We start from the raw sequence: 27,412 nt of genomic DNA, 5'->3' as shown, positions 1-27,412 counted from the left end.
ATTGTATTAAAATTCATTGTTTATTATCTGAAATTCAAATTTAACTGAAGTTTTATTTTTATTTGCTAATTTTGGCAACTCTCTTGGAAGTGTTTTTACTTCAGGCCTCAGAAAAATTCTTCTTTGTGGCAAAGAATATTTGAGGATTAAGCAATCTACAAAACTTTTAACTTAACCTATAAAGCATAGGTCTGCCAGAATTTTTTGATTAATCTGCTCCAGCTTTTGCCTGTGTAATCCTCACACTCTCATTTAATAAAATTTATTGTCACATAAGTTTTATTTTTCTTATACAGAATATAATCTATGTAAAGTTGTATATCTTGAATATACAAATACTTTTCATGAATGCTAGATTTCCATGGTTACATATAAGAATAACTAGCATGTAGAATTCAAACAAGAAAGCACCACCAGTAACTGACATATAAATGCATAAACATCACTATAGTGTCAGTTGTGTGAGAGTAACGATTTGCCTGTGTTTCCTTCTGTCTCCCATCTCCAGTACCTAACACAAGTGGTAGGTGCCCTATAAATAGCTGGCTCTTACTCTGCCTTCTCTATCTCATCTATCCTTCTACAGACATTGGAGTCACAGGTCACCAGGATTTCTTCCTTTATACTCTGCTTTCTAAGTCAGTGGTTCTCAAAGTGTCATCAGTCCCTTGGCCAGCAACTGTCAGCCACACCTGAGAACTTGTAATAAATGCACATTGTTAGGCCCCATTCCTGAGAAAGGGATGAGAAACTGCCTGAGAAACACTAGGGGTGAGGCCAACAATCTAGGTTTTAACAAGCACTGCAGGTGGTTCTGATGCACTCTTAAAGAATCACTGGGAGAACCAATGGTTCCCTGTGTTTTTATATATAAAATACAGATAACGGATATGTAGGTAACGATCACACTGCTGAAATGAACTTGATACAAATAAATCTTAGTCACTGGTGAGACTTTAACAGGCCTTTCCTCTGTTTTACTTTTTACCCCTCTTTCCTTCCCTTTGTCTTTGTCCTCACAATCTAAGGCCTTGTTTCTTCACTTTTACCAAGTAGTATGTTGAAAAGAAAAGGCCTGCCCATTCGTCTCCTCCTCCCCTCTTCCTCCTCCTCTTTGCCTTCCTTGTTCCCTTCCTCCTCTGCTTTCCTCTTTTCTCCCTTCTCTTTTTCTCTCTATTTTATTTGGCTTGAATGTCGAGTTTAGCCGTTGAAATCCTTCAACAGGCAGTTCTCTCATCCTGTCTGTCACTCACATAAATGAGCCTGGACTAGCGTTGTCTTGACTGATCCTAAAATTTTATTTTCGACACACCTAAACAGGTTACTCTGACCAGCTTTGCATATCCGCTTCTTGATTCTTTAGCTTCTAAACAGTTGTCTCTTCATCCATTCCTCTTTCTTAATCTTTCATATCTCTCCTATTACTTGCTGTTCTTGCAAGTCATTATCCAAAGAGCACGCCCCGTTTGATGTATGCATTACCTTCACTAAAATCCACTTTTCATCGCCATTACTCCCACTCTTTCCAGGCAGGGATGCTTTTAAATACACACACATATTTGAGGAAATGAAATTTGTTACTTATGCTTTCCAGAATTGGCCATTTACTAAGATTCTATATATCTAATTCATAATTACTTTTGTTTCTTGCATAGGACAATTCTTCTGTTTCTTATTACATAAAACTGTGCCCCAGCAGTTTATCCCTTCAGGAGATGGCAATTAGGAGAAGAAATATTTTCTAATTCTTACCCTGCTTTCATTGTTTCTAAAAAATCGGTATGAGGGTAATCCATAGGCTAAACAGAAATTATAAACTCTCTTTGAAAATTGATTCTTTTTTTAACGTAGAATTCACATAACATAAAATTTATCATTTTAACAATTTTAAAGTATGAATAATTCAGTGTTTTTAGTATATTCAAAATATTGTGCAAACATCACCACTGTCTAATTCCAGAACATTTTCATCACTCCCAAATAATTCCCATACCTGTGAGTAGTCAATCCCAATTTCCTTCTACTTTCAGCGCCTGTAAACCACTGATGTACTTAGTGTCTCTACAGAGTTTCCTTTTTTGGAGATTTTATTTAAATGGAATCATAGAATATGCGGCCTTTTGTGTCTGGCTACTTTCAATTAACATAGTGTTTTGAAGGTTTTTCCATGTTGCAGTATGATCAATACTTCAGTCTCTCATATGACTGCATCATATTCCACTGTAAGGATATACCACATGTTGTTCATTCATCAGTCAATAAACATTTAGGTTGTTTCCACCATTTGGCAACAGTGAATAGTGCTGTAATAAACATTTGTGGTGAATTTTTTGTGTGAATTCTTATCTTGGTTTTTATATACCTGGGAGTGGAATTGCTGGGTCATACGGTAACTCCATGTTGAAATTTTTGAGGAACTGTCAAAAGTGTTTTCTACAGTAGCCGTAGCAGTTAACATTCCCATCAGCAAGGTGTGAGGCCTGGAATTTCTCCACATCCTTTCTAGCTCTTGTTATTCTATGGGGGGAGGGTGTGTGTGTGTGTGTGTGTTTGTGTCTGTGTGTGTGTGTGTATTTTATTACAGCCAAGCTGGTGGGTATAAAATGGTATTTCATTATGGCTTTAATTGGCATTTCTCTAATGAATAGTAATTTTGAGCATTTTTTAAAATTTATTTTTTTCACACTATTGCTGGCTTGAAGATTGAACATCTTTTCATGCGCTTATTTTCCATTCATATACTTTGTTTGAAAAAATGACTGTTCAAACTCTTTGCACGTTTTTAAATTAGGTTTTTAGTATGATTATTGTTGAGCTGTAAGGGCTATTTATATATTTTGGGTACTAGACCATCATCAGATATATGAAGTGCAGATATTTTCTTCCATTATGTGGGTTGTCTATTTACTTTCATAGTGTTCTTGGACACACACACACACACACAAATTAATTATTATAAAGTTAAACTTGGTAATGTTTTTTCTGATTGTACGTTTGGTGTCATATTTAAGAAACCATTGCTTGATCTAATGTCATAAATATTTATATCTGAATTTCTTTCTAAAAATTTTATTATGCTCTCAGCTTTTGCATTTAGGTAATTAATCAATTTTGAGTTAATTTTTGTATATGCTTGAGTCTGGGGTCCAAATTCAAAGTTTTGCATGTGAATATCCAGTTGTTCCAGCACCATTTGTTGAAAAGACTATTCTTTCTCAGTTAAATGGTCTTGACATATTTCATTGAAAATCAGTTGATCATAGGCATGGGTTTACTTCTGGGCTCTATTCCACTGATCTCTACGTCTGTTTTTATGCCTGTATCGTAGTATTTTGATTACTGTACTTTCACAATAAGTTTTGAGATCAAGAAATGTAAGTCCTTTAAACTTTTTCTTTTCAAGATCATTTTGGCTATTTGGGATTTTTGAATTTTCATATGAATTTTAGAATTAGCTTGCCAATTTATGCAAAACAGCAATTAGCATTTCAGTAGCAATTGCGTTGTATCTGTCAATTTGGAGAGTGAGGCCATCTTAATGATACTGAGTCTTCCAATGTATGAATGTGGGATGTCTTTCCATTTCTTTATTTCTACAACTTTTTTTGTAATTTTCAGTATTTAAATCTTTTACTTCATTACTTAAGTTTGTTCCTGGGTATTTTATTCTTTTTGATACTATTGTAAATGGGATCATTTTCTTAATTTTCTTTTCAAATAGTTTGTTGTTAGCTTATAGAAAAGCAGCTGGTTTTGTATGTCGATTTTGTATCCTACAACTTTACTGAATTTATTTATTAGCTCTAACAATTTTATGGTGTTTTGGGGATTGTCTATATATAAAAGATAAAGTCATTCACAGACAGATACTTTTACCTCTTCTTTTTTAATCTGCATGTCTTTTATTTCCTTTTCTTGTCTTATTGCATTAGCTAGGAACTCCAGTACAATGTTGACTACAAGTGAGAGAGGGCATTCTTGCTGTGTCCCTGATCTTGCAGGGAAAGTTTCCCAGCCTGTTCTAGTGTCTGCTGCCTGAGAAAATGGATAGCAGTTGGAACAAACAATATACCAACCAAAACTCTTGTGAGGAAAGGCTGGGAATGAGATGTTTTGGGAATAAGGGTTTTGAAAATGTCTAACATATTTCTGGGATCTCAGCAGTCAAATGCAGTCCCAGGGCTGTTCACAAAGTCAGGAAAGACCTAAGAAGACCCAAAGCGATCACCTCTGGCAGACCTCTAGGCTCTGTGAAACCAGGATGTAAAGTCTAAGGCAGAGACTAACGCATTTATGCTTGTAAATGTTATACATACATATATAAAAATATATATTATTTTAACATATATTATTTCAGTAGCTTTTGGGATACAAATGGTTTTTGGTTACATGGATGAATTGTATAGTGTTGAAGCCTGAGATTTTAGTATACTTGCTGCTTGAGCAGTGTACATTGTACTCAATGTGTAATCTTTTTATTCCTCAGTCCTCTTTCACCCTTCCCCTTCCTGAGTCTCCAATGTCTGTTATACCGCACTGTATGACTTTGCATACCCACAGCTTAGCTCCCACTTGTAAGTGAGAACATATGGTATTTGATTGTTCATTCCTGAATTACTTCACTTGGAATAATGGCCTCCAGCTCCATCCAAGTTGCTGCAAAAGACATTAGTTCATTCTTTTTGTGGCTGATTAGTATTCCATGGTGTATATATTATCACATTTTCTTTATCCACTCATCAGTTGATGGGCACTTAGGTTGGCTCCATATCTTTGCAATTGTGAATTGTGCTGCCATAAACATTCATGTGCAGGTGCATTTTTGATATAATGATTTATTTTCCTTTGGGTAGATACCCCGTAGTGGGATTGCTGAATTGAATAACAGATCTACTTTTAGTTCTTTGAGAAAACTCCAAACTGTTTTCCATAGAGATCAGATTAATTTACATTCCCACCAGCAGTGTATAAGTGTTCCCTTTTCACCACATCCACCCAACATCTACTGTTTTTTGACTGTTTAATAATGACCATTCTGATTGGGATAAGGTGGTATCTCATTGTGGTTTAAATTGCATTTCCCTGATTGGTGATGTTGTACATTTTTCTCATGTTTGTTAGCCATTTATATATCTTTTGAGAAATGTCTATTCATGTAATTTGCCCACTTTTTATGGGATTATTTGTTTTTTTCTTGCTGACTTGTTTGAATCTACTTCTTGTAGATTCTGGATATCAGTCCTTTGTCAGATACATAATTTGCAAATATTTTCTTCCATTTTGTGAGTTGTCTGTTTACTCTGATTTTTTTTTATTATGTAGCTTTTTAGTTTAATTAGGTCCCATTAATTTTTTTTATTATGTTGCATTTGCATTTGGGGTCTTAGTAATAAACTCTTTGCCTAGGCCAGTGTCCAGAAGTGTTTTCTGTAGGTTTTATTCTAAAATTTTTATGCTTTTGGGTCTTAAAGTCTTTGATCCATCTTCAGTTGATTTTTATAGATAGTGAGAGATCAGAATCCAGTTTCATTCTTCTACATGTGGCTATTCAATTTTCCCAGCATTGTTTATTGAATTGGGTGTGCTTTCTCTGATTTATGTTTTCCTATGCTTTGTTGAAGATCAGTTGGTTGTAAGTTTTTGTTTTTATTTCTGAGCTCTCTATTCTGTTCCATTGATCTGTGTATCCACCTTTATGTCAGTACTATGCTGTTTTGGTTACTATAACTTTGTAGTATAACTTGAAGTCAGGTAATGTGATACCTCCAAATTTGTTCTTTTTGCTTAGGATTTATGCTTGTAAATTGCTTTTGACAATGTTCCCTGGGGTAACAGCTTTAGTACTAGGCAATTTCCCAGTCAGATTGGATAAATACTGGCCTTTTGAGTGGGTCTTCCAGGGAATCATTACTACATAGGAATTCTTTGTTACTTTGTTACATTCTGCTCCCTCAGATATTGGTACCTGGAATGATGACTGTTATTTTCAAGACTGCTGTTGAGCTGGGTAGCAAGGCATAGGACTAGGGTAAATCAAAACACAAATTCATGCTTCTTACAGAGAGTTAGCCAGTTTTTAGTTTGCATGCTTGTGTTAAAAATGTTATCTGGATTGCATCAATCTTTTGGTTAGATTCCAGAGTTCTGAAAAGGTTGATTCCAATAGTTTTGGCCAGATTTTTTTATTATCTTCAAGGAGGATCATGTTCTTAGAGTCTTTTAATCTGCCATTTTCTGTAACATCTGGGAATTGATTATCGAAGAACAAGATCTCCCCCTTCCTGGGTAGCTTGATAAATGGATCACATCCACTGGGCATGTTTAGTCTGGCCAGAAGAAAGAGGATTCATGTGGGGTTCTCTCTACCCCTATGTTGCCATATTTTTCCAGAGTCAATATAATAGAATTCTAAGTATTTAATATTATGACTCATAGCATTTTATGTAACCAATATCAGTAATAATGGAATTAAAAAACAAATGCTAAATTTATACAGCCAGTTTAAAATGGTAACAATGGGGATATATATTATCAGTTTATTTTTCTCCCTACCATACTGTGTAAGAGGGGTTTTTATTAACCTTCTAACATAAAGGATTAACAAAATTGTGAGTAAATAATTCTGACTGTCTTCAGATGAATCCTGCTGTTGCTAGAGGTTATCAGAAAGAATAATTGATTGAGTGCATCCACTATAGATGTGGTTAGGCTAAGGGTCAATCACTTTCTATAAAAGGGAATAAGAAAATGCCGAGGAATTATTTGCCTATCTTGGATATCAGCTAACATTTCCTTTAGGAAGGGGAAGGACATAGATTATGAAGCAACTTGGGCAAATAGCACTGGACTGGGATTCAAAATATATTTCAAATCACTAATTCTATGTATAGCCTCTAAGGTTCTCTGAAGCTTAATTTTCATATAATTTCTGAAGGGATTTGTTTAGGCCTAGGTTGCAAGCTAGTGACAATGACATTGCATCCTCCTGCTGGATAATGCTTGTGTTCTATTGAATCAAGTGGACACATACACAACAAGATTATCACTGACTTTTAGAATTTTTGTGTTCTTGAACAAGGTTTATCAGAGTTATTCAATGGCATTGGGTAGAATTAGCACCACCAGTAGGAATAAGGTTGAACTAGAAATAAGTCTAGCTTTACTATACAAAATCCTGGTCAGGTTCTCACTGTGGTCATACTTATTTTGGACTGCCAGAGCTAATGGAATTCCATACAAGGAATTTTATAAGTTCTATTACAGGTCTAAGAACATGGGTAAGACATCTTGAGGCTCGCCATTTTACTTTATTGGTTCAATGTGCAATGGTTATTCCACTTAAATGATCACACTGTGATTTTAGGACTGTCTGGCAAACCCCAGAGGAGTTCTATTTTGCCACATTGGAAATGAGACTGTCATGATAAATGTTTCTAGTAATTTTTTTCACTTATTCTTCTCTCAAATTGCACTATGTAGAGAGGCAAGAAGTAGTGTACAATGAGCAATGGACTATGACCGAAGGGATATGAGTATTAGTTTCAACTCTGCCTCTAACTCGGTGGCCTTAGCTACTTGAATTGGCTTGGTAGTCTGGATCCTCCTCTATGAAATGGATTGGATCAGTGGCTTTGCAAGTGTGATGTGTAGAATTCAAAGGGCTCTGTGAAGTTGCTTTGGGTTGCTCTAGGGTGTGAGAGTAGGTCTGTATAGGTAGGACTCTACACCCCCTTTTAACTATGACCGTTTTAATTCTTTGTTTTATACATTTGAGCCTCTGAGCACAAAAATCTTTGAGGGAAGACTCTGAGGCCCTGAAGTTCTGTTTCTGGAAGACTGCTCCTACAAATCTCTTTGGCCCATTGTCACTGAACTCCATGTTTCTGACTTAAGCACAACAAAACTGTACAACTTTAAAATTAATGGGAGTTCAACAAGTAGCAACCAAAGAACTAGCAGCACTCTTTAAGAAAGGTCAGTGGTTACAGGGAATTGTGGGATGGTACAGTGTATGGAGCATCCTTGTCAAGTGTGCATTTATTGATAATGATGATGACACAAGTATTCTGACAGTAGCTAGATATTTTTGGTATCTACATGTTCTTTTTCACTATAGTGCATTTTTATTTTTGTCATATTTGCCAAACAATAAATAAAGACATTATTAATATTCATGAGAGGTTGCAGGAAGAAAATGTTGAGTTTATTTTGCTTTCAGGGACACAAACCACTGAAGAGAATATGCTGTAAACTCGTCATTGGAGAATAAAATAGCAACAACAACAATAATGATCTACCTAATTCTCTAGGGCACACTAAAAGCACACAGAGTTGCCTAAACTCATTTATGAAAGTGAAACACATTGTAAGGCCCCATATTTCACCTTTGTGTGCTTTGATTTGACCCCCCACCCCCCAGAGGATACCTGAACCCATTCTAATTTTCTCACATATAGCAGAAACTTAAACTTAGATACAGAGCCAAAAGGGCTCCTTGGTATTATAATAGGAGTTATATTTAGCTGGCAATATTTGTATTTTCTCCAATAGATTGTGCTTTCCTTGGGGCCAAGGAATCTGTGTTCCCAAGACTGCCTAGCACAGTATTTTGCCCATAGTTGAAATTCAATACGTGATTGTCAAAGTGAAAAGTTAAGGGATGTTTAGACAAAAAAAAAAAATCTAGATCACAAAGACATTTTTGGAGAACCCATGTAGATTTTCTGGCCTGAGTTTGCTGGCAGCCATGCTTAGGCTGGGACTAGTGGAAATGGGTCTAGAGCCTGCCTCAGAGTGGCCGACAAGTTATCTGAAGAATCGAGATGAGAACTTCCATTTCAAGCAACAGGGAAGGTGCTCCTCTCCTCTTTTAGGATTCATTGACACTTAGGAATAAATATGCAACTCAAATGAAACCTCCTTCCGTTTGCATACATGAGAAAATGATCACATTCTTCAATACAGCGATCTGCAAGCCACAGGCCATGGGCTGTTACTGGGCCACAGACCAGGTACCTGGCCACATAGCAGGAGGTAAATGGAGGTCAAGGAGCTAGTGAAGGTTCGTCTGTATTTACAGCCACTCCCCATTGCTCATATTACTGCCTGAGCTCTGCCTTCTGTCAGATCAGATGTGGCACTGGAGTCTCATAGGAGCGTGAACCCTATTGTGAGCTGCGCATGCAAGGGTCGAGGTTGTGGGCTCCTTATGAGAATCTAATGCCTGATGATCTTTCACTGTCTCCTGTCACCCCCAGATGGGACCGTGTAGTTGCAGGAAAACAAGCTCAGAGCTCCCACTTATTCTACATTATGGTAAGTTTATAATTATTTCATTATATATTACAATGTTATAAAAACAGAAATAAAGTGCACAGTAAATGTAATGCACTTGAATAATTCCAAAACCATCCCCCAACCCCACAATTTTTTCATGGTCTGTGGAAAAATTGTCTTCTACGAAACCAGTCCCTGGTGCCAAAAAGGTTGGGGACAACTGCTTTAATAGAAATCCTACTTCCCAAATGTTTCCCATATTATTCTAAAGAGCAGACAGGATTGAGAAACATGAAGATCTGGAAAGAATATGGGCTTCGGAATCCAAGTCTTAGGTTCAAATCCTTCTGTGTCCACTGGCTGTCTCCATCATACTGAGTGTAGAGCAGTGTGTAAGAGCCTGGCTGGCTCTGTTACCATTGCATTTTGTGATTCTAGAGCTCTCTGTATATCAGTTTCCCGTATGATAGATGGGTATAATACTAATACTTGCCTTATAGGGTTGTTGTGATGATTACAGAAGTTGTATGTGTAACACACGAGTAATATGTGATCAAGGACTTAGTTCCTGTCTTATTGTAAATTCTATACAAGTAATTTGTATTATTGTTGTTGTTATCTACCCAACTAAGCTTCAGTTACATCATCTGTAAATGGGGTGGTAATATTTATCTTTAAAAGTTATGTGAAGGTATAAAATGACATTTTAGAAGTCCTTGATATATCATAAATATTCAATAAATTTGAGCTTTTATTTGTATAACGTGATTATTATCCATTTGGATCTCAGTAGTTGATAAAAGCCTGTTCTATACATACAGTAATTGGTCATCCTAAAAAAGAGGCACACAAGTGGTTTTACCATTCCCCAGTTGTCCATGTACCAGCTTTCTACCATGAATTGTTTCTCTCAGAAAGAAAAATTTGTTGGTCAGCTTGTTGGCATTTTACTACTGAATATAGGATTTAGGCTCAAGTAGACTTATAGGTTTTTGGCTTGATCTCTGAACGAGGACCTCTGATACAGAATCTGGAGTTTGATCATAATCATATCACTGAGAATGGGTAAATTATTTTACTTCCCTGGCTTTCAGATTATTTTTAGGTGAAATGAAGGAACTATAATGGAGCTACGATGAAGATTGAATACACTGGTGCAGTAAAGCACTTAGTACAATACCTCTGGTTGCTTAGGAAATTTTATTTTCCTCCTTTTTTCATCTATAAAGTCAAGCATTTTCACTAGATTTCCTTTTTAAGATCATTTCCAACTTCAGCATTTAGTCTCATATGATTTTATACATCATGCGTTGGGATCTCCATGGAATTTTTGCATCTTGATATGTTATGTCATTAGAGGAATTTTAGTGCAACAAAACAGTACTCTAATGCTGTTGAATATTAACATTTATTTTCTTACAATTAGTTAAAATTAGATTGCCTTGACTATGCAGAAAAGGGCAAATATTTGAATCATGTACATAGTAATTGGTATTTGCCAAAAATTCAAATTTATTGATTAGTCAAGGCCAAACATTTTGAGATCATCCAAGGATCTAGAGAAATTAATCCCATTATATGAATATATTTTCTTTGTAAATCCTACTGATGACTGGGGAAAATAGTATATTAAAACATAAATATGGTTCAGAGAGACGTCTTTTAAGCCAAAACATTCTAAAAGGTTTTGCTGTAGTGTCCATCCAGACATTCTGAAAGGCAGAATGCCTTGCTTAACCACTGAGGAAATTAAAACACCAAAAAGAATGAGCGCTTCATCTGTCTCCTAGCAAGAAAGGGACCGAGCTGAGATTAGAATGCAAATGGCACTATTATCTAGACTTAAATACAACAATGTGTAACCCAAAATGTGTATTTACAAAATATTTCTAGAGTTAGATGATTCTATTGGAGTGTATTTTCCCACTTACTATTCAATATTCCATTCGCGTTTAACTCTAGGAGATACTCTAAGAACCACAGGGTGTTAAACTTGGGGCTTGGGAATCAGAGTCCATCCTTGAATTTCACAAAAGAAACGACTGAAATCAAAAGAAGGCAAGATACAGCTGTTCGCATTTGCAGACCTGTGTGTAAGTGGTCACCACCTATGTGGTACAGAATGCGACATGTTTTTGTTGTTGTTGTTTCATTTTTGGTTTTGTTTTTTTAATTCTGGAAGCTTAATTTTGTTTGCCTGGAGCCACAGTAGGGTTTGTTCTCTTCATCTCCTCCTCCCCTTTCTCTCCCCTAGCTGATTTCCATGCATTCTGGTTCCAAATACATTCTAAGGCCAAGTACATTGAAGAGAAATAATGCATACATGACCCAGAGTGGAGCTTAACTTAGATTGTCAAACCAACAGGGAGAGGAAAAAAGAGAGGTAGGAAGTCAGGGAAGGAGGGAAGAAGAAAACGATGGAAAAAAAAAACCTCTTAAAAATCAACCTGTGAAACAAAACACTGCTTGCCAAATATGTGTCTGGCTCCTGTGGACTTTCTAGTTCTGCCGGATTACACATTTCCCCAGTAGGTTCCTGAATCTAAAAGAATTTACCTAGCTGAATGTAGGGGCAGGTTGGATAGAAAATTCTGTGTAACACATGAATTTCCCTCCCTGTATTTCTGGCCTTTGTCCTTTGAGTTTCCTGGCAGAGTCAGGGTTACCCAATCTGTACAAGCTTTGTGTAAAGGAAGAAACTTGAGTCTGGAGTAAGGCAGTCACGGGTATGCATTCCAGTTTTGCTATTTAGGACTTGTGTGGCCTTAGACAAGTCACTTGATCACTCTGGAATTTGAAACCCACCTTTAACATGGAATAAAGATAATTTTTTTACAGTGTTCTGACTATAACAGATAATCTGTATAATGCCCTGAATCAGGGGCTATCCCAGATTAGGTACTTCATATTTACAAGGGATTACTATTAGTTGGTACAAAAGTAATTGCGGTTCTTGCCATTAAAAGTAATGGCAAAAATCAGTATTACTTTTAATATTTTTTTTTAAAACATGCACTTGGCTATTTTGAGGTATCAACCCATTTTTGCCTGATTATCTGAAATTACTGTCAGTAGTTGCTTTACCAAGGTTTTAAACGTAGAACAGCCACAGGATCCTCAAAGCTGAGCTGCTTAATCTGAATTTTCCTCCCAGTTGTTCCTTTGTGTTCTGCATAATACTTTGTAGACCTGGGTCAGGCTCAATCAAGTAAAACTTCATGCTAATGACTTAGGGTTGGTATGTGATGAAGAAGGAGCCATAGGGTATATGCATATGTATGAAAACTTGGGGATCAGGCTTGAAGTTTTGTTAAATCTGCAAAAAACAGATATTGCATTAAACTACAAACTAATGACAGTTTGCTCAGGGAGTTGAAGGAGAAAATGTTATTGGTATCCTTATAGTCAACTATATGCAGGATTGGAAATATATCTCTTTTTAAATAATATTATTTCCGATTATAAAAGCAACCCCTGATCATTAAACAAAATCTGGAAATTTTAAACAAGTAGAGGTGACTGTCATTAACAGGAGAATACATTACATTTTAGGACATAACTAGGTGAATGTACTATGCATAGTATAGATGTATAACTACTATGTAAACATTTCTTAGAGAACCGAGGTTAACCCCTATTATTAAACAGCTGTGGTCTGTTACTAAAACTGTTGATCATAGGTTGTTTGAGGATGTACTAGCTCTATATTACATTTTTTTTTTTTTTTTTTTTTGAGACAGAGTCCCGCTCAGTCGCCCAGGCTGGAGTGCAGTGGCGCGATCTCGGCTCACTGCAAGCTCCTCCTCCCAGGTTCACACCATTCTCCTGCCTCAGCCTCCCGAGTGGCTGGGACTACAGGCGCCTGCCACCACGCCTGGCTAATTTTTTGTATTTTTAGTAGAGACGGGGTTTCACCGTTAGCCAGGATGGTCTCGGTCTCCTGACCTCGTGATCCGCCCGCCTCAGCCTCCCAAAGTGCTGGGATTACAGGCATGAGCCACCGCGCCCGGCCCTATATTACATTCTTGAAACTTCACCGTGTATATGTTCAGCATCCTGGAAACACACACAATCACTTATATATATTCACAAAGCTATACTGAGCACTATTGCTTTGTGGGCTGCCTGAGAAATTGGAATCTCCAAAACTGAGTAGGTTTGGAATTTGAGAAGCCAACCAGTGAGAAATACAATTTTAGTACAAAAGGTGGAAGAGGATTCGAAGTAGAAGAAATAGCAAACAGTAAAACCTAGACTAGGAAAGTTCACCCTTGCGCATACCCAGACTTCACTCTCAAAATCTCCTTGCGTCTCATAGCATCAACCCATGAACTGGTTATTTGTGTCCCAATATAACTTCTTACATCGTCATTATCTGTGTTAGATTTTAAGAGCCCAGGAGGCAAGAATTGGGCAATTTGACTTTGTTTTTCATAATACCCTGCAGAAATTGAAAAAAAAAATGGCTTGTAATGATTTTATCGGAACCCAGTCCTTTGGGGAGCATTGATTTTAACTTGAATAGTTACTTGGTAGGAAGATAATGGAAGTTTTCTTTAGGCAAATTCAAGTCAGTATTGTTTTGTTCAATATAAAACAGACAATAATAATTAGGATTTAAGACACACCAGGAAATAAGAAAAAGTGACAGAAAGAGTTTTTACTGCTCTGGGTACAATGCCTTGATACGGAAAATGATTTTAAATGGCAGAGCATAATATAGTGGAGATCTGTGGTGTGTGAGTTTTAAGCTCTAGCAACTGGTGCTTTCTTGGGAAAAGAAAGCAATAGATATGTTGAGTGTTCTTGTTGAGTGCACTTGTCCAATACTTGTAGAAGGGCAGAATTTCATTAATCCGCTCATTCATTTATTTTTCATGAAAATGATTGTTGAGCACCTACCATGTTCTAGGCTGCATTCTACATGCTATGGATATAGCAATGGACAAAATTTGACAACAATCCTTGCGTGGAGTTTACAATCTCAGTGGGGAAGGTGGAAAATAAACTAAATATGTAATATGATATCAGGTAGTGATAAGTGGTATAAATAAAAATAAGGCAGAGAAAAGGTGGAGAGTATGTGGTTGTGCTAGTTTAGATAGCATATTTGAATGAAGGAGAGAGAAGAGTCAACAGTAACCTAAGGAAAATGAACCTTGGGGGCACTGACCGAACACTGGGAAGGGCCATAAGAAGAGCTGAGGAACTTTGTGCTCAGAATAAAAAGGTCACAGCATGGGGGAGTATGAGTGGCATGGACTTTAGAATCAGGTAGATCTGGATTTGAATCTTTTCCACTGAGCAAGAACTTTGTGACTTAGGCCACATTAGTTAAACTCTGTGAGTCTCTGTTTCATCATCTGCAAAGAAGAATATCTTTTCTTCAGGGTTACTAAGGATTAATCATGCATCAAAATGGATAAGCTTAGTTTTCATTCTAATATCCTCAGCCCATTTCTTGATTATAAGCATGTGTTATAAAGTACCTTACAGATATGATCTCACTTAATCCTCAGAACAATGTTGTGATAAATAGTATTATTACTCTCATTATACAGATGTGTGAAAACTTAGGCACAGAGAAGTAAAGTTACTTGTCCCGGTTTGTACAGTTAAGTGATGGCGTCATGTTTAAATGCCCAAGAAACCTGACCCTGTCATCCAAGCCTTTAGGCACTGAACCTGCCTGCCTACCTGCCACAGCATTTTATTTTTAATAACTTCAACTTTTATTTTAGATTCAGGGGGTATATGTGCATGTTTGATACATGGGTATATTGCATGATGCTGAGATTGAGGATACAAATGATTCTATCACCAGGTAGTGAGAATAGTACTCAACAGTTAATTTTTCAACCCTCTACCCGCTCCTGTCATCCCCCTCGCAGTAGTTCCAGTATCTGTTGTTGCCATCTTTATGTTCATGAGTACCCAGTGTTTGGCTCCCACTTATAAAAGAGAACATGCAATATTTGGTTTTCTGTTTCTGCAATAATTCGCTTAGGGTAATAGCCTCCAGCTCTATCCATGTTGCTGCAAAGGACATGATTTCGTTTTTTTTTTCATGGCTGTGTGGTATTCCATGGTATATACTTACCACATTTTCTTTATCCAATCCAACATTGATGGGCACCTAGGTTGATTCTATGTTTTTGTGAATGTGTATAGTACTGCAGTGAATATACAAGTGCATGTGTCTTTTTTGTGGAGTAATTTATCTTTCTTTTGGTATATACTCAATAATTGGGTTTCTGGATCAAATGGTAGTTTTGTCTTAAGTTCTTTGAGAAATCTTCAAACTGCTTTCTACAGTGACTGAGCTAATTTACAGTCTCTCCAACAGTGTATAAGTGTTCCCTTTTCTCCATAGCCTTTTTAATAGTAGCCATCCTGATGGACTTTACTGTCCTCAGTTATGAAGTGAAGGCACTGGAAGAGATGGTCCCTCAACACCAGCCATTCTTGTGTTCTCTGATCTATGGGCACAGTGAGGGAGAAGTAGGTGTTGTCTGAGAAGCAAGTCAGAACTCTCAAATGGGGCCAGAATTTGTGAATGTCAGCTTCTGGCTACAGCACAGAATGATCTAGAGCATCTGGATATCTGTACTCATAAGGAATATGTTCTACTGTTGTGTATCCATTTTATTATTCACAATCTCTTTCATGAACCTGCCAATTTTCTGCGTGCTAAACATAGAGTATAGTTTGGTGTGGACAAATTGGTGATCTTTGTGATGCTTATTCTGAAATTTTGATCCTCTTGTTTTCGGAGATCTGTTTGTATCTTGAACATTAAATACAAAAAGGTGAGAGAGGATTTCTAAGCATAAGAAATTGCAAACACAGAGAGTACATATCCATCAAGAAAGAAATATTTGTATACAGATAGCAGTAGTGGAATGGTGTGAGTGGAGAGGATAAGGACGCAGGGACATCACAGAATTTAAAAAATCATAAACATGCTTCGTGGGAATGGAAAAGTCATAAGACTCTGAAGCTTCTTTCAGGAGTCAGATGGTTTCTCATGACCTTTCCCCTGTCTTTTGGATATATGCCCCTCTCTCAAGTATACATGAACTTTTAGCAACCTTTCATAATGCTTTAAAGAAACAAGGCTGCCCTAGTCTGGGTCCTAGCAGGGAATAAATTTACCCCAGACTGTTAAAATAAAAAATGTATAGTGAGTGACTACTAGCAGAGGTGTTGGCTGCATTAAGTGAATAATCAAGGGATAGAGATGCTTCCAGAAACAAGCAATTAGTGGGGAGTCATGGGTGTCTCTGAGAGTGAAGGGGTAAAGAGAGAAAACATAGGATTATTAGAGCCTAGTTGGAGCTGGATGCATGAAGGAGGAAGATTCAGCCATTGGGAGCTAAAGTATCAGGGACACAAGTACAGCCTATGGTACAGGGCTGAAGGAGGGAGGGATCAGGGAAGAAATCTACCCATTATCTTATATCTTTGTAGACTAGAAGTTCAACATAGTCATAGCCAAGTTGTCCAACAGGGTTGCATTCCTTTCTGATGATTCCAGGGGAGAATCCATTTCCTTCCTTTTCCAGCTTCCGGAAACTACTTACATTCCTTGACACATGGCCCTTTCCTCCATCTTCATAGCCAGCAGTGCGATAGAGTTGAGTCCTCTGAACCTTCTCCCATCATTGCATCTCTTTCTCTGACCACAGCTGGGAGAGGTTCTCTACTTTTAAGATTGCATGTAAGTACCTTGGGTCCACCCAAATAATCTAGAATAATCTCCCTAACTCGATGTCCTTAACTCTAATCACATCTGCAAAGTTGCTTTTGCCATTCCGAGAATCAGGGCATGGACATCTTTTGTGGGCCATTATTCTGCCTACTATTGCAGTCTCCTTGAGAGGGGATTTCCTCACGAGGCACATAGCAGGACAGAGAGGGAGAAAATGGGTCTGGGTGTGTGGCGGCCAAATGACGAATAGCCAGCACAAAGGCAATTTGACATCTATTTCTCATCTCTAAAATGTACAAATAGGTTGAACTTGGTTAATTTTAATGTTATCAATCTATTGACTTTCATATTTATTCAGTTGTTGCTTGACCACCTATTATATAACTAGACCTTTGCTAACTGCAAGTAGAAAAACTACACTAGGAATTTAAGATCCAGTGTTTAGTCTGAGAAGTGTGTATCATCTAACTAGGTCAAGGGCTGTTAGACCTGAAACGACTAATAAGAGATTGAGGCCTGAGGTATTGGAGGAATGAGGAGAAAAGAGATGAGAAAGTTCTGTGGGAATCATGGAAGGTATTTCATGCAGGTTATTTAAATTCAGCTGAATCCTGAAGCATGATTAGGATTTGGGTTGTCAGAAGGGAGAAAACATTCTCACAATCTAGAAAAAGAAAGCAGAAAATGCTGGAATGAAAATATGAAATTTGCATACATTGTTCCTCCTATATAGCAAAAGGAAAAAAAAACTATCATCCATTAAATGGCACTCATGCTCATAAAAATGTATAGGAGCCTACAGTATCATTAAGTTTAAGAAAATATGATTTTACATGAATTACTTAGGAATTATATTGAATATTCACTTCAGCTGACAGTGGAACTATAATAGTCATCACTGAAAAACCTACTCCTATTTGTTTATCTATCTATCTATCTATCTGTCTAATCTTCGATAAATCCAGAAATACTGGCTTTTTTTCTTTGTCTCATTTGACAGTGCTTAATTTCTTCTAGTTCCCAAACTTCTAGTCTTTGTGCATGTGTGTGTGTCATATTTGATTCTAAATATGTGAGAAGAAATAGTCTAACTCTAAAAATTCCATCAGTCACTTTACCATTTGTGAGATTATCAGACCATGTGGGGTCAACTAGTTTTTAATAACCCAGAATGTTTGCAGACTGTAGTGAGCTGGGAACTGTGTCAGACTTGAGGGTCAAAAGGCAAGGGAAGGATTTTCAATCCCCTCCATTGACTATGGGGATGTGGACCTTCTAACCTCAGGTTCAAATCTATGAAACATATAAAATAATGACACAATTAATATGAGAAGGAAGTGGTTCACAGTAATGACATTGCCCCCAAAAATTCAAAGTACCTTATAAATACATGGTAGTCAGCCAGCTGAAGCATCATTACCTAAACATAGCCATGAACCCAGTGGAACCCAAAAATAGTTGTCAAAATATCAGCCCAATGAAAATCAGAGACAATTAATTCTTATTTATTCTTAAATCAAAAAAGAAGCTAAGTTCCCCATATTCTAAGCTTTATCAACTTAGAAGCAAAAAAAATTAAAAACTATACAGGAAAGACAACAGCTATTATCCAACAAAGCATTGCATCTCATTATCAGTAAACAAATAAGAAAAACATTAATGAAGAAAACCCTCAAAACTAATGAAAGACAGATGCCTGTGGGATTAGGGAAAACCCAGCATTCATGGTCATTCCCTGTCCTACAGAAAGCCCAATTTACCCCAAAGTGCCCAGAAGGCACCACTGTTTATATGGACTGGAATAATGAATATTTGCAATGATTACATTAACTTACACAGAACGGTTAAATTATGTTTGCTATGATTTGCCTAGGACAACAGAGATATACCTAATATATTCTAGAGAGATATTAATTCTAAATGATTAAAATTTTAATGATATTGGAAGTCTTCTGCAGTTTTTTGGAAAACTTAGCTCTCAGATACTTAGAGTTTTATTATATTATTCCACTGATTTACAATGTAGAATGTCAAACATGACAACCATTCATGTGCCTGACTCCCTAATAATTACAGAGTTGAGTAAGAGATAACAGTGGCCTCCAAATTCTGGGCATCCTGTCACTTCTCTTGGAGCATTTTGGCTTACTTCGGCTTTAGAACTGGGGAACCTCAGTGGCATTACCAAAGTTGAGCAGCTTTATCACGCAGATGCTTAATAACAATTACGAAGTTCTAATTAAACTAAAGAGCTTCTGCACAGCAAAAGAAACTACCATCAGAGTGAACAGGCAACCTACAGAATGGGAGAAAATTTTTGCAACCTATTCATCTGACAAAGGGCTAATATCCAGAATCTACAATGAACTCAAACAAATTTACAAGAAAAAACCAAACAACCCCATCAAAAAGTGGGCAAAGGACATGAACAGACACTTCTCAAAAGAAGACATTTATGCAGCCAAAAAACACATGAAAAAATGCTCATCATCACTGGCCATCAGAGAAATGCAAATCAAAACCACACACAGTGAGATACCATCTCACACCAGTTAGAATGGCCATCATTAAAAAATCAGGAGACAACAGGTGCTGGAGAGGATGTGGAGAAAGAGGAACACTTTTACACTGTTGGTGGGACTGTAAACTAGTTCAACCATTGTGGAAGTCAGTGTGGCGATTCCTCAGGGATCTAGAACTAGAAATACCATTTGACCCAGCCATCCCATTACTGGGTATATACCCAAAGGACTATAAATCATGCTGCTATAAAGACACATGCACACGTATGTTTATTGCGGCACTATTCACAATAGCAAAGAGTTGGAACCAACCCAAATGTCCAACAACGATAGACTGGATTAAGAAAATGTGGCACATATACACCATGGAATACTATGCAGCCATAGAAAATGATGAGTTCATGTCCTTTGTAGGGACATGGATGAAACTGGAACACATCATTCTCAGTAAACTATCGCAAGGACAAAAAACCAAAGACCACATGTTCTCACTCATAGGTGGGAATTGAACAATGAGAACTCATGGACACAGGAAGGGGAACATCACACTCCGGGGACTGTTGTGGGGTTGGGGGAGGGGGGAGGGACAGCATTAGGAGATATACCTAATGCTAAATGACGAGTTAATGGGTGCAGGAAATCAACATGGCACATGGATACATATGTAACAAACCTGCACATTGTGCACATGTACCCTAAAACCTAAAGTATAATAAAAATAAAAAAATTAAAAAAAATAACAATTACAAAGTTCTGAAACTTCAGTTAACAGTGGACTAGGCTGGGCGCGGTGGCTTGCGCCTGTAGTCCTAGCACTTTGGGAGGCTGAGGCGGGTGGATCACCTGAGGTCAGGGGTTCAAGACCAACCTGGCCAACATGATGAAACCCCGTATCTACTAAAAATACAAAAATTAGCCGGGCATGGTGGTGCATGCCTGTAATCCCAGCTACTCAGGTGGCTGAGGCAGGAGAATCGCTTGAGCCCAGGAGGCAGAGGTTGCAGTGAGCCAAGATCACGCCACTGTACTCCAGCCTGGGCGAGAGAGTGAGACTCCGTCTCAAAAACAGAGAAACAAACAAACAAACAAAACCAGTGGACTAGCTGTGCGCTAGGACCTTATAGTTGGCATGCCTCATGACAGTTCACCTGTATTACTTATAGTTCATTTGCACTCTTATTAAATATTCATGAGCGCCTAGTCTCTGCAGGGCTCCGTGTTAGGCCCTTGGGATGCAAAAACGAATGGTGGGATAACCTGAAAACAAAATCATGGTTTTATTTTTCTTAATGTTCTAAGAAAGGTTCAAATACTTGGTGATTCAAGGAAGCACAGGGGCAGACTGTGGACTAGGAGCCTAAGTGTGCTGAATCTATTTCCCAGAAGGTAAAGGAACCAGAGAAAAGATGTGGGAAGAGGCAGCCTGGAACAGGTAGTGGCTAATCTTGAGAAACATGGTGAATAAAGGTCCTTAGCAAAAGGAAGCCTGGGGAAAAATATTCTGTGAGCAGAAGGGTTCTTGCCTTTTCTAGGACTATTTGAATTTGGTTAATAAGCCTCTCAGCTACACGCTCAAAGGAGTAAAAACAGAGACCACTTCCCGCGTTTCCAGACAATCTAACATCTTGGGACTATCAAACAATTCTGGGCCAGTGACAGTCTCGGCAGGCACCTAGTGAGGATTTAGAAGATTTAATTTGAATTTAAAACACAAAATAAGGTGGTATTTCATGTACCTCAGAGTTATGAAACAGATTCATATTCATTACAAGTGACCAGGTCATGGATCCTGCTCTAGAGGAGCTTGTGGTCTACAAGGATCATTTCTACAAAATAAAACTAATCACTCTGTCACATTTTTACTGGCAAGTTTTCTAACGTTCACAATAATCCTGAAACACAAGAATGATTGTCTGTATTTTGTAACTAAAGGAACATCCACTATGATATATCTATTAATGGAAATGGATACAAGGCACAGAAGTAGGACAGAACAAGACATGACATACTGTGGATAACCATGGACCAACCTAACTCTCTGGGATGTCTAAACTTAGAGCATTAAAAGAGAGAGAGAGGGAGAGGGAGAGAGAGAGAGAGAGAAAGAAAACAAAAGAAAGAAAAAGAAAGAAAGAGAGAAAGAGAGAAAGAAAGAAAAAGAACGAATGAACCTTTAGGAAATCCTGAAAGAAAACACCTTTGAATGCTATTGTGGAGGAATGGCTCTATTATGTATATTTGTTTAAAAACTTTCTTTATGTAATTTTTCAAACATTTTGGAAATTGTATAAAATGAGTGACAGCTCCTTTAAATAGCAATTGCTATCACTAGCCCTCAGTTTAACTGAATATTATCTTTAAGAAGTGAAAGGAGTAAACAGTTTCTGCTGTGACTGAAAGGTCTGCCGTAGAAAGTGGAATGAACCACCCCAGATTGAGAGCTGAGGACCAGAGGGGACGAAGGTCACTGCATGGGGCTCTCTTCTGTCACATGCCAAGTGCTATTTGACACAGTTGTGGAAACTCTAGCATGAATAGTTGCCATGTTTTCGCCTTAGAAATTTTCCAGTTACATTTTCAAAAAGGTGGAAGGATGACATGCAGCGAATCCTTTATCTGGTTTATAATGTAGAAAGATATGATTTAAAATAATTAATGCATTAAAAGGTTTTGGCACCTTGCTTCACATTTGCTTTTTATTTTCCATCTTGAAGCATCAGATCAAAGCTACCTAAGATCTGTCTTTGAGAGAGCAGCTCCCAGAGTTAGCAGATACAAAGGGATAGGTCAAAAGGTGTCAGAAACCCCCAATACAAGAAAAATTGCAAATAAAAGTAGTCAGAAGCCTTTCCTTTATGAAAAGCAGATTTCTAGTAAGATAGACTGTAGCAGTTCACAATTCTAGCCTCCTCCTGAATTGTAGGCATCCTTTCTACAATATTCCTAATGTAAAGGTTTTCCTGCCTCTGCTTGAACTCATCCTTTGTGAGGCAGATTCGTCATCAGGAAATCTGTATCTGTCGCCATGCAAGTTCTACTCATGAGTCTTGTTTCTAGAGCATGGCGTATAATATCTACTCTAACTTCTATATGAAAGCCCTTAAATAATTTAAAGATGACTGTGATCCTTGTTCCCAAATACTTTAATTTAGGTTTCCTCAAACATGTCATATTGGCTGTTCTCTTCTGGATGTGCTACCATTTCCAATTTCCATCCTAAATCATGTATAAGGGACTCAAGATCCCTGACTCGGTTTGTATGGTAGAATTATTGCTTATTTTGTTATTTATTTTTATTTTCAAATTAATGACTATGATCTTTTGAATAACACATTATAAAAGTTCAGGTCATCCAAATAAATCTGAAGAAAGTAGCAACAACTGTACCTATAAAATATATCTCAGCAATGTCTACTTATTTTCTTCTGTATTTGTTATTATAGCTATTCTGATAGGTAGGTAGTTATATTTTATTTTGGTTTAAATTTGCATTTCCCTGATTATTAAAGATATTGAACCTCTGTTCATGTGTTTATTAATATTTGCCATTTGTATATCCTCTTCAGTGAGTCTCTGTTCATGTATTTTGTTCACTTTCTAATTGGATTTTTTAAAAAAATTATTATTGAGTGTTTGGATTTCTTCATTTTAGTTTTAATTTTGTTTATAATTGACATATAATAATTGTATATGTTTATGCTCTATAGTATGATGTTTCAATACGTGTGGACATTGTAAAGTCAGCAAATCAGGGCAGTTAGCATGTCCATCACCTCAGACCTTTATCATCTCTTTGTGGTGATAACTTTCATGATTTACTTTTCTAAATATCCTAAAATATAAAACACACTGTTATGAGCTATACTCACCCTACTATGTAATAAAACATTAGAACTTACTCTTCGTATCTAACTGTTACTTTGTACCCATTGACTTACCTCCTTTACTCCCCTGTCTCCACCCCTCCGCAGCCTTTAGTAACCACCACTCTACTGTTGTTCCATAAGATTAACTTTCCTAGATTCCATATGTATGTGAGATCATACAATTTTGGTCTTTCTGTGTCTAACTTATTTCACTTAACATTATGTCCTCTGGGTTTATTCATGTTATCACAAATGACAGGATTTCACACCCTTTTATAGCTGAATAGTATTGCATTGTGTATATATGCCACATTTTCTTTATCCATTCATTCGTTCATGGACACTTGTTGATTTCATCTCTCAGCTGTTGTGAGTAGTGCTGCAATAAATATGGGAATGCAGGTATCCTTTTGACACACTGATTTCAAATCCTTTGGATATATATGCAGTAGCAGAATTACTGGGTCATATAGTAGTTCTATTTTTAATTTTTTTTTTAGGACTCTCCATACTGTTTTCCATAATGGCTGTATTAATCTGTATTTCCACACCAACAGTCAAGGATTCCTCGTTCTCCACATCCTCACCAGCATCCATTATTCCCTGACTTTATGATAATACCCATTCTAACTGGGGTGAGGTGATATTTCACTGTTTTGATTTGTATTTACCTAATGATTAGTGATTTGTATTTGTATTTACCTAATAATTAGTGATTTACCTAATGATTATTTACCTAGTGATCAGTGATTTTGCTGTTGAGCTTTTTGAGGTCCTTATACATGCTGCATGTTAAACTCTGTCAGATGCATAGTTTGCAAATATTTTCTCCCATTTTATAGGTTGTCTCTTTGCTCTGTTTATTGTTTCCTTTGCTATGCAGAAGCTTTTTGGTTTGATGTAATCCCATTTGTCTATTTTTGCTTTTGTTCCCTGTGCTTTTGTGGTCCTATCCAAAACAATACTCACCCAAGGAAATGCCATGAGGCATTTCCCAAGTGTTTTCTTTCAGTAGTTTTATAGTTTCAAGTCTTACATTTAAATATGTAATTGATTTTGAGTTGATTTTTGTATAAGGTGAGAAATAAGGGTCTAGTTTCCTTCTTTTGCATGTGGGTATCCAGTTTTCCCAGCACGATTTATTGAAAACACAGTCTTTTACCCAACGTATGTTCTTGGCACCTTTGTCAAAAATAATTTGGCCGTGGATTTGTTTCTGAGTTCTCTGTTCTATCCCGTTGCTCTGTGTGTCTGATTTTTTATGCCAGTACTATGCTGTTGGGGTTACTGTTGCTTTCTAGTATATTCTGAAGTCAAGTAATTTGATTCCTACAGATTTTTTTCTTTTGTTCAAGATTGCTTTGGCTATCCGAGGTCTTTTATGCTTCCACATGAATTTTAGGAGTGTTTTTCCCATATCTGTAAAGAATGTCATTGATACTTTGACAGCAATTGCATTGGATCTGTACATCACTTTGGGTAGTATGGACATTTTAATAATATTAATTATTTCAATCCTTGAACATTGAATATCTTTCTATTTCCTTATGTCCTCTTCAATTTCTTCCCTTAGTGTTTAGTAGTCTTCATTGTAGAGACCTTTCACCTCCATGGTTAAATTTATTGCTACGTGTTTATTTTTTTGGTAGCTATTGGAATTACTTTTATTTCTTTTTGGGCTATTGGTGTTTAGGAATGTTACTGATTTGTGTATGTTGATTTTGTATTCTGCCACTTTCTTGAATTCATTTATTAGTTATAATAGTTTTTGGTGAAGTCTTTGAGATTTTATATATATATATATATATATATATGTGTGTATGTGTGTGTGTGTATATATATGATTGTGTTGTCTGAAAACAGGAACAATTTTACTTTCTCATTTCCCATTTGGATACCCTTTATTTCTTCCTCTTGCCTAATTGCTCTGGCTGGTACTTCCAGTACTATGTTGAATGAAAGTGGTAAGAGTGGACATCTTCATCTTGTTCTAGATCTTAAGGGAAAAGCTAAAAGCTTTTGATATGATATTAGTTGTATGTTTGTCATATGTGAACTTTATTGTGTTGAGGTGTATGTTCCTTCTATACCTAATTTGTTGAGTGTTTTTATAGTGAAAGATGTTGAATTTCATTGAATGCTTTTTCTGCATCTATTGAAGTGATCATATGGTTTTTGCTTTGATTCTGTGGATGTGATGTATCATGTTTACTTATTTGCCCATTTTGAATCATCCTTGCATCCTAGGATGAATCCCACTTAGCTATGGTGAATAATCTTTTTAATATGCTGTTGGATTTGATTTGCTAGTATTTTGTTGAGGATTTTTATGTCTGCGTTCATCAGGAATATTGACCTGTGGTTTTGTGTATGTGTGTGTCTGTGTGTCGTTGTCCAGTTTTGGTACCAGTGTAATGCTGGCCTTGTAGAATGAGTTTTGAAGTACCCACTTCTTGATCTCTTTGGAAAAGCTTAAGAAGAATTGGTATTAGTTCTTCTTTAAATGTTTGGTAGAACTCAGTAGATAGGTACCATCAGGTTCTTGGCTTCTATTTGATGGGAGAATCTTAATAACTGTTTAAATCTTGTCACTTGTTATTGGTCTATTCAAGTTTTCTATTTCTTTATGATTCAATCTTGGTAGGTTGTCTGTGCCGAGGAACTTACCAATTTTTTCTAGATTTTCCAATTTGTTGGTATACAGCTGTTCATCATAGTCTCTTGCGATCATTGTATTACTGTGGTGTCAGTTTTAATGTTTCCTTTTTCACCTCTAATTTTGTAAATTTGAGTCTTCTCTCTTTTTTTCTTAGTGTAGCTAAAAGATGTGTCGATTTTACTTATTTTTTTTTAAAAAACAACTCTTTGTTTCACTGATCTTTATATTTTTTAATCTCTATTTTTGCTTTGATCTTTGCTATTTTTCTCCTTGTACTAATTTTGGATTTAGCTTGTTCTTGTTTTTCTAGTTCCTTGAGACATAACATTAGGTTGTTTATTAGAGACCTTTCTACTTTTTTGATGTAGGAGATTTCTTTGTATATTTTGATATTGGTCATCATATATGTGTATTTAATTATTTTCTTCCAGTCTGTAGTTTGTCTTTTTATCCTCTCAATGTGATCTTTCACAGAGAAAAAGGTTATTTAAAAAATTTATCAAAATAGTTTTTAATTGTATCAGTTTTTCTCTTTATGGATTATTCATTAAGTGTAAAGTATAAAAATTCTTTGAATAGCCCTAAATCTCGAAGTTTATATTGTGCTTATCTCTAAAAGTGTTACAATTTTGTTTTACATTCATGACTGTAATCTATTTCAAGTTAATTTTTCTGTAAAGTTTGAGGTTTAGATTGAGGTTCAGAATGAACCTGTTACCAATGGATATCCAGTTGCTCCAGCAGCCATTTATTGAAAAGGCTATCTTTGCTCTCTTGAATTGCTTTTTCACCACTCTAAAATATGAGTGGAGCATTTTTTGTGTAGGTCTATTTCTGAGTTTCTTAGTCTGTTCCATTAATCTATGTGTCTGTTTCTCTACTAACACCATAATATCTTGATTACTGTAGCTATATAATAAGCCTTAATATTGGGTAGAGTTATTCTTTTCACATTATTTTTCTCTGTCAAAATTGTTTTAGCTATTTTAGGGCTGGGGTCTTACCATATAAATTTTAAAATAACCTTGTCTCTTACTAAAAGAAACAAATTTAAAAAATGTACTGAGATTTTCATAGAAGTTGCATTAAACCTGTAGATCAACTTAGGGAGTATGGACATACTATGTTGAGCTTTCCAATCCATGAATATGGTATGCCTTTCAGTTTATTCATGTTCTCTTTCTTTTATTATCATTTCGTAATTTTCTGCATACAGGTCTCATAACAGTTTTGTTAAGTGTATGCTTATGTACTACATGTTCTTTGGAGCAGTTACAATTTTTCAAAAATTACAGTTTCCATGTGCACATTTTTAGTATATAGAGATTCTGTTGATTAGTGTGCTGATCTTGTATTGTGTGACCTTACTGAAAGCATT

Source organism: Nomascus leucogenys, chromosome 6, assembly GCF_006542625.1.
Source record: "Nomascus leucogenys isolate Asia chromosome 6, Asia_NLE_v1, whole genome shotgun sequence".
NCBI classification, from domain to species: domain Eukaryota; kingdom Metazoa; phylum Chordata; class Mammalia; order Primates; family Hylobatidae; genus Nomascus; species Nomascus leucogenys.
This window is presented reverse-complemented; position numbering follows the sequence as displayed.